The 12,205-nt window shown below is 48.0% G+C and overlaps 1 protein-coding gene across 7 annotated transcripts in view; it reads right to left on the bottom strand.

Moving 5' to 3' along the window:
• Positions 1-11,955, bottom strand: part of HIVEP3 (HIVEP zinc finger 3) — a 204,550-nt gene extending 192,595 nt beyond the window's left edge. For 5 of the 7 annotated variants that reach the window (XM_032448946.1, XM_032448949.1, XM_032448950.1 and 2 more), the window contains exon 1: positions 11,317-11,875. The gene's annotated coding sequence lies outside the window, so the exon portion shown is untranslated. The other 2 variants (XM_032448947.1, XM_015883618.2) reach the window with 2 other exon arrangements.
• Positions 11,956-12,205: the final 250 nt, after the last annotated feature.

Genomic DNA, 12,205 nt, shown 5'->3' with positions numbered 1-12,205 from the left:
CTCCTTAGTGCTTTTAAAGACTCGGATCCTTCTGTGTGGATAAGTCCAGCCCAGTTAGAAAGCATTAAGAATATCGCAATAAGGAAAGGAGAGAATCTGAAAGCAAGACTTCAGATGCTCACTCACTCCCCAAGCCTACTCCATTCCAGGTTATATGTGCAGCTAATGCTCTTCCCATTGATGTCAAATGCAAATTGAGTGATTTTGCTTATTGAAGTAACCAGCCATAATCTTCAAGTTTGTCCTTACATCCAAGTGCTTTTAAGAAATAATTTATATTAAAAGTTCCCACTGCAATTTGGTTCAGACCAATCTCCCTGCATTAAAACAAACCTGCACCTAAATTCCTGACATGCCCAAACCTTCATTCATGCCCACTCACTCATCTTCATCTCTGGCCCAGTAACAAGATCCCCAGTAACACTGGGATCATGTTAGCTCTGCTGTTCTCCACAGCTCAACACCCAGAGATGTGGTGGTACCCCATCCCTGCAGACACCCAAGGTGAGGCTGGAGGAGCTCTGAGCACTGATGGAGCTTGTGGGTTTCCCTGCTCGTTGCTGAGAGTTGGACCAGATGGCCTTTAAAGGCACCTTCCAACTCAAACCATTCTATGATCCCAGAGAATGAGAGGGGTGCAGTGATTCCTACTGAGGCCTGGAGACATCATGAGGAAACATCCCCACAAGCAGTTGGTAGGGCAGCTGTTGTGCTTAGGAACTGGCATCAACTCATACTGTGAGGTGCATTCCTAACCTCACCAATGCAGGAGGTGTTTTGTGACACTGACCACACAAGTCCCCAGGTATCAATATGGAGAAAAAGGAGTTCAAACTGATGGTGGAAATCTGCTACGTGTCACTGCTGTGCACAGACTTCTGTGGTCAGCAGCCCAGAAGGTGCAAGTCCCCAGCTCTGCACCTCCCACGATGCTCCCAAACAACACACCTTACTTGTGCACGCTGCTCCCTGCACCTGGGCACGCAGATGTGAGGAACCTCTGGGCTTTCTAGGAAGTCAGGAAGAAGCCCCAACCTGCTGACTGTGTCCCAAGGGAGCAAGGATGAGGAGTTCCAGCAAGCTGCTGAGAGCTGCAAAGGTTCATTTATCCTCAACCCAAACTCCTGTCCTTACAAACCCTTTGCTGCCACAAACACGGCGTGTTTTAGCAACTCACCCTATTCATCCAATTAATTAAGAGCTGTTTTCTTTACCAGAGAACCTCAAGCTCCCTTCCCCACCACACATTTCCTCAGCAGCACCCAGCCACGCACATGAAACATACGCAGCCCTGGCAGCTCTTCCCACTGTGGTGCACCCTGCAGGTTGCCAACACCAGCCCTGAGTCAGAAGAAGTACTGAGGAAGATGATTAAGCACAACATTCTCCAAGATGGCAATTAAATTCATGCTTGCAGGCAGGCACATGCTTAAACACTGTTCTGGGCAGCAATGCTTTCTGAAATCAGGGCCCTTTCCAAGGAAGATGCCATTGCTGGGTGGATTATCACCAACTTGTTTGTGCTGCTGCAGTTTGCACGTGGGAGCAAAGTGAGACCTGGGGACCTTCCAGCCTGCAGCAGGGCTCTCTGCTACAACCCTCCATACTTCAAACTATTCTCTGCATCCCGTAAGGGCCAGTGCAGAAGGGAGTAATGCTTGTACCAACCTCAGTCCACGTGCATTCAGTCACACTTTCAAGGTCTCACCTGGCTTCAAAGTGGGGACACTGAGGCTGCACTGGGGTGACACACACCAGCCATAGATGACTCAATGAAACAGTCACAGAAGCCTCACCACAGTATAACTCTTGGTTTAGCACTGCTTGATGGCAATTCCCATCTACTTCTGTCCATGCAAAACTCCAGGACTCTTTTGTGCTCAGTGGGGCTCCCTGCAATTGGAGTGCATGAATGCCTGACCTGTAATTGGGATGGGACAGAAAACATCCAAGGGAGAAGAAGTGCCTTCCTTGCTTAGAGCAAGAGGATGCAATAGGGAATTCCTGGGCTGGCTGCTTTGGTATTGCTTTGAGCCTCTGGGCAGAGCTGAGCAGAGCTGAGAGTGCTCAGGAGCTTAGAGCAAAGAAAGAGTTAAAAGAGAAAAAAGAAAGTAAGAGGGGCTAAGATAGGTTAAAAAAAAGTTATTGCACCAAAGCTGCCATGGAGAGGAAAGTGGGAGCTTCACAGCTTTTCCATCAGCCCCAAACCCAGCACTTGCTCCCAACAGACAGGAGAAAACCCAAGAGCTCCTGCTCACCCTGTTTCACCCAAGCAGACACCAACACGATGGGTACAAAGGTCCACAGCACTGCAGTAGGGCAACAGAAGCAAATCCAGTCCCCATCACCAGGTTAGAGGTGGGGGAAAAAAGAACTTTAAAAGGCTGCTCTGCTCCCTGCCCTGATTCAGCAGCGGTTTACCCAGCTGCAGCCTGTTTACATTTCTAACAAACTTCATCCTGAACTCCCTGGGTCAGATACTCTAAGGAAGGAAAGGAACTTTATTTATCACGTAGAAGAGAGCAGGACCAGGGCAAGCTGCCTGAGCCACAGTGAGACTCCAGCACTGAGCACAGCCCTGAAATTTATGGATGCATTTTACAGTAGAGATTAGGTTGGGTTTTTTAGGTTATTTTTTTGTAATTTACTTAAAAAATGAGTGTTTTTAAGTGTAAAATCCCAGAATCTTCCACCAGATATTCTCAGGTGCTGAGCTAGCAGTCATGCTTCTTGCTTGAAGTATGAAGTAGGAATGATACCATCTGCAAAAGAATTCCGTGTGGCAAGTCGAAAGGAAAAGCAGTGCACCTTCCAACAAGCCCTCACTATTTCTATGAATAAATGCATTAATAAGTAAAGCGAATAAAATGCAGGAGACTGGAACTTTTTAGCAGCCTTACTGTGAACAACCTGTTAGCAGAGCAACACTTGAGCCTGAGAAAGCAGCCATATCTAAAATTGAAACCAAAACTTGTTCTTAGCTTTCTTACAACTTAAAGCAGTTATAACACAGATGTTCTGAAATGCTGCCCCACATCAGACCTGCACAAAACTGCTCTGTTTGCACATAGCAGGGATTGAAAGCAGACACTGCACATGGCAGAGCTCATCAGGACCCAGCTCCACATCCAAGCACTCAGCATAAGGAGTATGTCAGCTCCTTCTCTGATGCTGTCTTCATATCTATCTGGTACTATTATTGATGTATCTTCTAATGAAATAATTCCTGAGGATGCTACTCCACCTGTCAATGGGAGTAAAAAAAAGCTTTGGTGCCACTGCACTCAAAGGTAAATCAAATAACTCAGCCTTTCAAGGCTGGTTGACATGCAAGGAAAAATCCATCTCATTTAAATTACAAAAAAAAAGAGATAAAACACAAAAGGAAGAGCCCCTCAACTCTGAGCCTGAATTACTTATGATTTCCCCTCGCAAAGCGAAGGAAGTATTAGATCCTACATTCACACTGTGATGATGCTGTAGCACAAAGCAAGTAATAATTAGAGAACGTCCAAATTAACTGAAGTCACGGGCTGGACTCATTCCTTCATTTATGTACATTTTTAAAGGCCTTTAATTAAGCCGCCATGTCTTAAGATCAGATTTTCAAAGCTCTATAAGCATGTGATAAGAATCTAAACTGCAAAGGACAATTCAGACCATCACCATTCTTTGAGAATCCCTAATTGGTGTAATAGAATATATTTTCCCTCTCAAGTTAGATATATATTCAGCCACAGGAACCTGGGACTGCATACAGAAGTTAGAGATGATCTTCACTTGAGGGCAGAGCTAAGGTTAAAGATTCAAATCTACTTCTGTGTTCAAATGTCAGTCCCTCAAGTACTCAAAATCACAGGATAGAGAAAATCAGGGTATCTTCTCCAACAGCAGTTGGGCAGTGACCCAATGATGACCAACATGCCCATGAAATCCAATCAAACCACCAAGCAAATCCAAGACTGGCCAAATTCTTTCACTAAAGCTTTAGATCTGTTTAAGGCATTTAAGATAATCTAAGTCCTTCTATTGGCACAAGCTGTTTAAAATGATCTAAGGCTTTAGATTGGTTTAAGCTGCTTACAGAGCTTTAAGGTTTTAGAAAGGTTTAGACTACTAAAAAACATTCCCCAAAAATAAGTGGGGTTATTTGCTGGAGCTCGTCACACCATCTCTTGGATGTAGTGCAAATACAGAAATACATACACAGGAATAAAACTTGGTTTGCAACACTCCAAGTCAAAGTCAGGCATGGCTAAGTCTGCAAATAGCGACTTCATGGATGACTTCTACAGGCATGAGTTTGGGTTTTGGGAGCAGCACATCCTAGTTAAAACATGGAGATCTGTCATCTTAGAAGAAGAAAAATGTGCCATAAAAAGTCACATGAAACTCATCGCAGCAATTCCTCCACGCTGGGAAAAGCAAAGAACGTGACAGTATATAAACCCTACACATTCCGTTGTCTCCTCCCTCCTTCCAACACTCTGACTTGCACCTCTGTACCAAAACCTGTCACTTTTCATAGGATTACAACCATTGTGGATGTACTGGGGGGGTAGGAAAGCCAAGGTGCTCATGGGGTGCTCAATGACAAAACGCCATTGACCAAAGAGGACCTTAGCTCAAGCAATCCCTCTGGACTGCAGAGGGTGCAGGAGCCCATGCAGTCAGAATTCTCCAAGGGGGTCAGGACAGACCCTGCTCTGCTCTTATGTGTCTCCACAGATGGGCTCCAAACACCCCCCCAAGCCACCTCCCCCAGAATCACTGCCCATCCCCTGGGGAGCTTGAATTTCATCCCTGAAACTCTGCCTGCAAAATCAGTGCAAACCCCCCCAGCTTGACAGCACACCTTTCATAACCAGTTGCACAAACAGACCTGGTCAGATAATTAGGATTTCTCCCTTTCCCTTCCTGCAGAGGGGACAGTCCCATCCCTGTGGGCCATCTAGATGCACAAAGAGCCTATTTTGAAGTCACTTGAGCACAGGCAGTGTGGCGCACAGCCACCCTCCGCTCTCATTTACACAGACATATAAAGGCAGAGCATCTGGCCATGTGTCAGAAGTCTTTAATTACATGACCGAGCTCATACATGACCGAGCTCATCTTAGATATCTATTTATTGAGAGCTGTAAGTAACACAAGATTGCTCTCTATCTGATAAACACCGTGCACACAAAGGGAAGTTGGGATTACTTATTCAACCAAACGCTCGATCCATTTTGTGATTGCTTAACTTTGCAACCCTTATGCAGTATGAAACCTCCCCCTTCCCCTCCCCTCACAACCACCACCACCACCTCCTTGTCCCCTTTGCAGTTTACTACTGAGTACCTGGTTCATTTTATGGTTATTCAGCCATGCAGAACCAAAGAAAGTTTCTCATAATCAAGACACTTATCCCAGTATGCATTTCTGATTTGGGACTACACCACTTCAGGCCTTGAAAAGCCTTTGCAATGGCAAAACTGAGCAAAACCCAGATGACTATGAAGAAACATGAATTCTACAACAAACAGCAACAAAAAACCTGCATCTTCCTTGGTTACAGTTGCCTCCATCTCCATTGTATGACCTGGAAAGACTTTCACAAACAGCAGCATCCCACCAGGAGATGGTGCTGAGAATCTCAAGGCCGCACCAGAACCAATTAGCAGATCTATCCAGGATGGAAATCAACCCTACAGCACCCTGATGTATGGAAAGGAATACAGGTCCTGACAGCTGAAGGCACACAAACCAGAGCCTCTGCTGAGCTCTACTCTAACTTACCTCATTCCTGCACTCACTACTAAGCCATACTTTTGGTAGATTGGGTGCTGTTGGAATTTTACTATACCTTCCTGGTATTCCCTGGGTAAGTTTGTTTTACAGAACACTTTCCAGGTCTGCTGCTATTTACATTATTGGCATTTTGGAGCATCGATCTCTGCTGGCTGACAAAGAGCTGCTCACAGCGGGGCATGGAAATACAAGCTGTACCACTAAGAGGTGAAGCAAGGATGGAGATCTTCCCTGCATTACCCTCACAAACTCAGCCCATCCCCACCAAGACCAGGATCCCATAAAGCACTTCCTTAAGGGGATGGAACTCGACGACAGACATTATCATAGAATGGCCCAATTCCAACCCCCTGCTGTGTGCAGGGTCGCCAACCAGCAGCCCAGGCTGCCCAGAGCCACATCCAGCCTGGCCTTGAATGCCTCCAGTGATGGGGCATCCACAGCCTCCTTGGGCAACCTGTTCCAGTGTGTCACCACCCTCTGCATGGAAAAACTTCCTCCTAAGATCTAACTCAAATCTCCCCTGTCCCAGTTTAAAACCATTCCCCTTTGTCCTATCACTGTCCACCCTTATAATATTAACCCCAGTTCCTACCCAGCCACTTACACCACCTACACCATTTGTCTTTATATTTTCCTGATCTAGAATGTGTGTGGCTCTTTGGGCACACAGGGACAAAGAGGAGGAAGAATAACCTGAAGCAACGTACAGTCAAGGAGCACAACCTACAGCACAACTTCAGCTTCCACACCACTTCAAGTACCACAGCTTCACGAGAGGAAAAGCAAATCCCATCATCGCTTAATCCACAGCGTAACAGAGGAGTAAAAGAACATTTTCTGTCCCAGCTGAAAGGCACATCCTTCACTCTGGCTATAGTCAAACTATGAGAAGTTGCCCATGCTTTGAGATGTACAAACCACGCCAGGTTGCACACAGCATTCAGTTCTAGCAAATAGAGCACATAGCTTTCTGCAGAAACCCGACCAGACTGCTTTTGTACAGCCATTAAAAACAAAACTGTTCAGCTCAACAGTTTTCACTCTCCCATAACATTCAATAAGATGCCAGAATCAAAAACAAAATTCAGGGTGGGATTACGAGTTAAGCAACCAAAAGCAGGATGTCAGCATAGGGACACCTGCGACATGCAGGACTGCCACCCTGATTGCAACAGCCAACACACAATCAGGTTGAACAAATGTGTTTTGGGGGACTGAAATCTGTGGGGAATGGGAACTGGCTTGTGAGGAATGGGAACTCCTTGGAAACAGGATGTAAGATGGATTCAGGTGAGACAGACCAGCACTAGGGCAGGAGGGGATGCTGCTTGCACAGCCGGGCACCTCCCACCGTCCATCCTGCACATGAGCCATGGGAGACCACACAAGTTCTAACCAAACCCCTATCAATTGTCCCTTTGCTTATTCCAAACCACCTAGACTTTTTGATTTAATATTCATCATCCTGCAGCAACACCCACCAGGGGTAGGTATGACGTGCTTAAACTCAAAAGGCAGCGGAAAAAAAGGGGGTTAAAAGTTTTGTTTGTAGCGGAGGTGTGTTCTGAAGGACTCTGAGATCATCCTGACATCATTACAAGCAGCGCTCGCCTTTCTCGCTCGCAGAACAGAACATTGAATTCTACAGTGAATTATTTTCAACAGATTACTCCTTACATCAGGGTTTACTCACTCCATTTTCCTGGCAGCCCCCAAGCAGGAGCCATGAGTCAGCAGCAGCCCTGAGCCTTCCCTGGAGAGCCATGGGAGATGGTCCAGCCACCCGCAGTCACCTCCTCGAGCAGATTTCATCCTCTCAGAGGTGCCCGTGCATCCCACATCAAGAGCTGCCAGAACGATGAGATGGCACATGGGAGGGGAAACGAGCATTTTTTGTCCCAGCTGTTAAACATCTGGGATGCTCAAGGGGGTGGTCAGCGCATCCAACGCCCCATGGGATCCCCACGCAGGAGTCCTGGAGCAGCAGGGCTGTGGGATCCTCCCTCCCAGCTGCAGGGTGATGCTCAGCAGCCGGCGCCATTGGGGTCAGAGTCCTTAGGGCATCCTAGGTCACAACACATCCAGCCCAACCCCAGGCTGGGACCATCCCTGCATCTATTTCTGAGACTCCCTCTACTCTCAGGGGACGCCAGCAGTGTTCCATGTCCTCTGGCCATGAGGGCTTTCACACGCAGCTTGCTGAGGTCCCAAGCTGACCACACTGCATGCAGCTTCTGCTGACAGCAACTGGCTGCTGCATTCACGTCCCAGCAGCCCAGACCCCACCACAACCTCAGGAGCTTGGGATGCTCAGAGCATCATCTGTGCACTAAACCACATCCAACTGTATGGATTGTCAGCGCAGTAAGATGTGCGCCTCCCCCCATGCGTTTTCCTCTCCTACTGGTGCTGGCCCAGCAAGCAAGCGCTGCTGTCTGCAGTTGGAGCTTAGAGTCAAAACTTATTACTCGTACTTTCAGTCTGCCAGGGACTCACACTGAGATCTTGGCCAATGGGCTCTCCTTCCCTCCTCCCCATTTCCCACACAGAAGAGAAAGTAAGACGCAGAAAGGTTAAATGGGAACAAAAAAGGCCATGCTGCTTTCTTCCCCCCCACTTCAGATCACCACTGAGATCAGAGTTGAGCAAATCCATGACTTGCATAGCTGGTACATTTCCATTCTTGAAATAAAAGTTTCCAAGCTTTTTAGAAAACTAACTGAAGAGATCCAGGCTACGAATTCTGCCATCTATTTTACAGCAGTGTGGTTAAATATGGATAAGCAACAACCAGCGCTCATCTGATCTTCAGATAACCATGTGCACCCTCAAACCACCCTGTACATCAACATGCTGGGATGTACTGCTCCTTGGTGCCTCCATCCTAACCAGCCTCACAGCCAGGCCAGCTGCAGGTATTTAGCTTTCCATGGAGAAAGGAGACATTATTTTTAGCCACAAAGACCAGTGTGCTTTGTGCTCCTACCAGCACACAAGGCAGAGGCTCTCTCCCAGCTGGTCCAATTAAAAACGATGGGTTTAGATCAATATTGGGTTACTGTTCTCTCCTGGCACTGATACCTTCCTCACCAGATCCATGTCATGCACAGAGACAGCTGAGATTGCTGGTAATTGCCAAACCAGCCCATGGCCAGGCAGGAATCCAGAACTATGATGTACCCAAGGAACTGAACCCCTGGAGGGATACACAACCCACCTACAGCAACCATCTCCCCCATCAGATATCCCCATTGCAGAGCACAATTGAGCAAGCCAGCTGCAATATTTTCCATAGAATGAACCACGATGCTGGAAAACCCATTTGAAAGCCACATCGTACGCATTTACAGAAGTTTACAACCATTTCCAGCAAAATAATTAACAGCTTCCTTTGCAAGCACGATAGCATCGGGTGACCGGGGCTCCTCGGGGAGTGACAGTCTCTGTGTGTGTTTCACTTCCCTTTCTCAGGAGGTGATGAAGAAACAGAAGTCAGACAGATGCTGGGTCTCCAGCTCCCACCATGGTACTCTATGGGAGCAGCTCTACATGGTGCCAGCTGCATCCAGGTCTGCAGAGGAGCACGCATCCCATCGGCTCTTGCAGCGAGATGCAAGATTTGTGTGCCCTGCTCCAGCTGCTGGGAGAGTTGGTGGGGTTGAGCAAAGCAACAGAGGGTTTTCATGGCCTGAGAGCAGGAGCTGATGCCTACTATCATGATAAGGCAACACTTGGGGATGGTTATTAGGAAGGAAGCCACCTCCCCTTCCTCAGTTCCCACCCCACTTGGCTTTCTCATCCGAACTGTTTCCCACCAGCACTGATGACCCGGGGGACCACAAACAGGCAGCAAAGACCCACATGACACCAGTTCACAGAATACCCACAGTGCAAGCAAGAAGAAGAAGCAGACACCAAGAAACCCCTATGTTTCATTGCAGCCAGGAAGGCTTGCATCCACTTGATTAAAAACAAGTCTCCAAAAAATCAGAAGAAAAGCAATGACAGCGCAGCACTGAGCACACGTGTTTGTTGGCATGGCACTGAAAGCAGCAGGAGCTGAGCACAGCTGGCTCAGCACAGGGGAGCATAAGATCTAGGAGAAACACACTTCCCTCTCACTGGATTTGCCATTTCGGGATGCTCAGAGATGGGGCAGGGAGGGATACACTCATGGGAGGACATGGGACAACAGCCCAGATACAGGGACCCCTCTGCCTGTCCTTGTGAGCAGCACAGCCAAAAAGCAGCCCTGGAGGAGTTTCTCCCCACCAGGGGGTCAAAAGCATATTTGAATCATATTTTAATCACGTTCCCCACATCAAGCTCTTAATTAACAATTATTTGCTTTAGGAAGGGGGCTGGGGGGGGTGGGGGCATATTTGAGTTTGATTACCTTCTATCTGTCAGGTTAAATATTCACAAGTTCTCTTTCTAGGAAGCCCCCAAGGGGTTGTTTGTACAAAACACGTATTCTGTTTCACGTGCTGCCCACTCTCAGTTGGCACAATTAATCAGGGCTAAACTTTTTGCAGCCTTGCCTTAACAGCCCCCCCAAAAAACCCCTGCATCCAGACAGAGGAGTGATACATCCAGATGATAGAAATCCCAACTGCAGACAAAGGGCTGATTTTTGCCCTCGGAGGTTCACGTGGCCGGATGGATCCTGGGGAGGGCAGGATTGGGCCATCGGAGAGGCCACTGCAGTCATTGCTGCAAACCCAAGCGTGCAGCTGGGGGAGAGCAGGGAGGAAAAAAGCTGGAGGGTGAGCAAAGAACAGAGCCAGTGCTGCATGGAGCTGCTGCACCGCCAAGCCGAGGGAAACCTCCTGCTGCCAGCAAAGGACAAACCTCTGAGGATCACATCCCGGATGCCAACACGCAAATAAAACGCGATATCGGAAGGCTTTGTGCAGGCAGGAGGGTATTCAGGGTTATGTTAAAATATCAGTGTGAACAGCAAATAAATATCTATGCACGGGTGCTGTAGGTAACAGCTGCTAAAGGGAGGGTGGGAAGGGAGCAGGGCCGACCAGCATCACCCCGGAGGGTGAGCAGCCCCACATTGCTGGTGGGGGAGAAATCATAACAGCCCTCTCATGCCGCCAGAAAATGAAGTTGCTGTCAGCGGACGATGAATTCATGCGCCAAGAGGGAGAAGGCAACGGAGGAGTGGTGGTGAGGATGGGGTTACAGGGCGGCCGTGACAGCGCCGAGGTGACCACGGTGGGGAGCACAGGCAGAGAGCAACCCGGGGATGCACACACACACATATAGATATATATATGTATGTCCGCATATCATCTATACGCGGTCACACACAGCAGCAACCTGACACCTTTCGGGGGAAGCAAAATGGAATCGCTGTGCGGCCGCAGTGAGGAGCTGGATGTGGGGAAGGGAAGGGGGGGTGAATGGGGGGGGGGGGGGGGGGGGGGGGGGGGGGGGGGGGGGGGGGGGGGGGGGGGGGGGGGGGGGGATGGACCATCTGCAAAACGCCACGACAAATAACCGGGTGCCTACCTTGGGGTGGGGGGGCCGGCAGCGATCCGCGCTCCAAGCTGCTCCCGTCTTTATGAGATGTTCGGTTCAGGCGGTGCTATTTTGCATTCTTTCATTAGCACCTGTTTCGAGTGAGGAAGGAGAAAGCTCATTACGAGATCAGCTTTCTTTCGAAATCAATTATTAAATAAAAAATAGAGAAAAAAAAAATAGAGAAAGATGCCCGCTGCCAAATAATAATAACGCTAATAATAAAAAAAATAGGGGGAGGGGGAGGGGGGGGAAAAACAAAAAACCACATGTACATTAAAAGCCCCAAAGTAGGCAGTTTAATAATGGGAGATCTTGCAGGTTGTGAGCATGCTCCAGCCGGAACAAATCCTTCCTCTGTTATTCCTCTGAATAAAAATAAACCGTGCTCAAGAAACCCAAACGGAAGCTTCCTCCTAGAATCCCTGCTGCTGAAAAATATGTAATAAATTCAGCCTGAAGACGCAGCCTCTAATCAGCAGCTGTTTTCTGGATCCAAAGCCAGCCAAAGCCTCTCTTGTCTTTTCCCACTATGAGTCTGGGCCTTTTTGAAAAGGGTTTTAACCTTTTAAAGATACAGTGCACCAATTATCACTTCTGGAGGACCATCGCTCGCAGCACAAATAAATTAATAAAGCGGCAGCGGTGGCACAGCCGGAGCAAAGGGGGAGGAGTGGTTTGCGTGAGCAGCCCTTCTTCATTAATATTATTATAGATATCTATTTTCTAATAGGATTTGCACACACACACACACACATACACACACACCCGCCCTCCCCGCTGGTGGAGGGGGGGGAATAATAATAAACAGAGAACTTGCCACTCGGCTCTTGGATAAATGCACAGTCATTATAAAAATGAACAGCTGCTGGATGCGATT

The sequence above is a fragment of the Coturnix japonica genome, chromosome 23 (assembly GCF_001577835.2).
Source record: "Coturnix japonica isolate 7356 chromosome 23, Coturnix japonica 2.1, whole genome shotgun sequence".
Lineage (NCBI taxonomy): Eukaryota > Metazoa > Chordata > Aves > Galliformes > Phasianidae > Coturnix > Coturnix japonica.
This window is presented reverse-complemented; position numbering and strand designations above follow the sequence as displayed.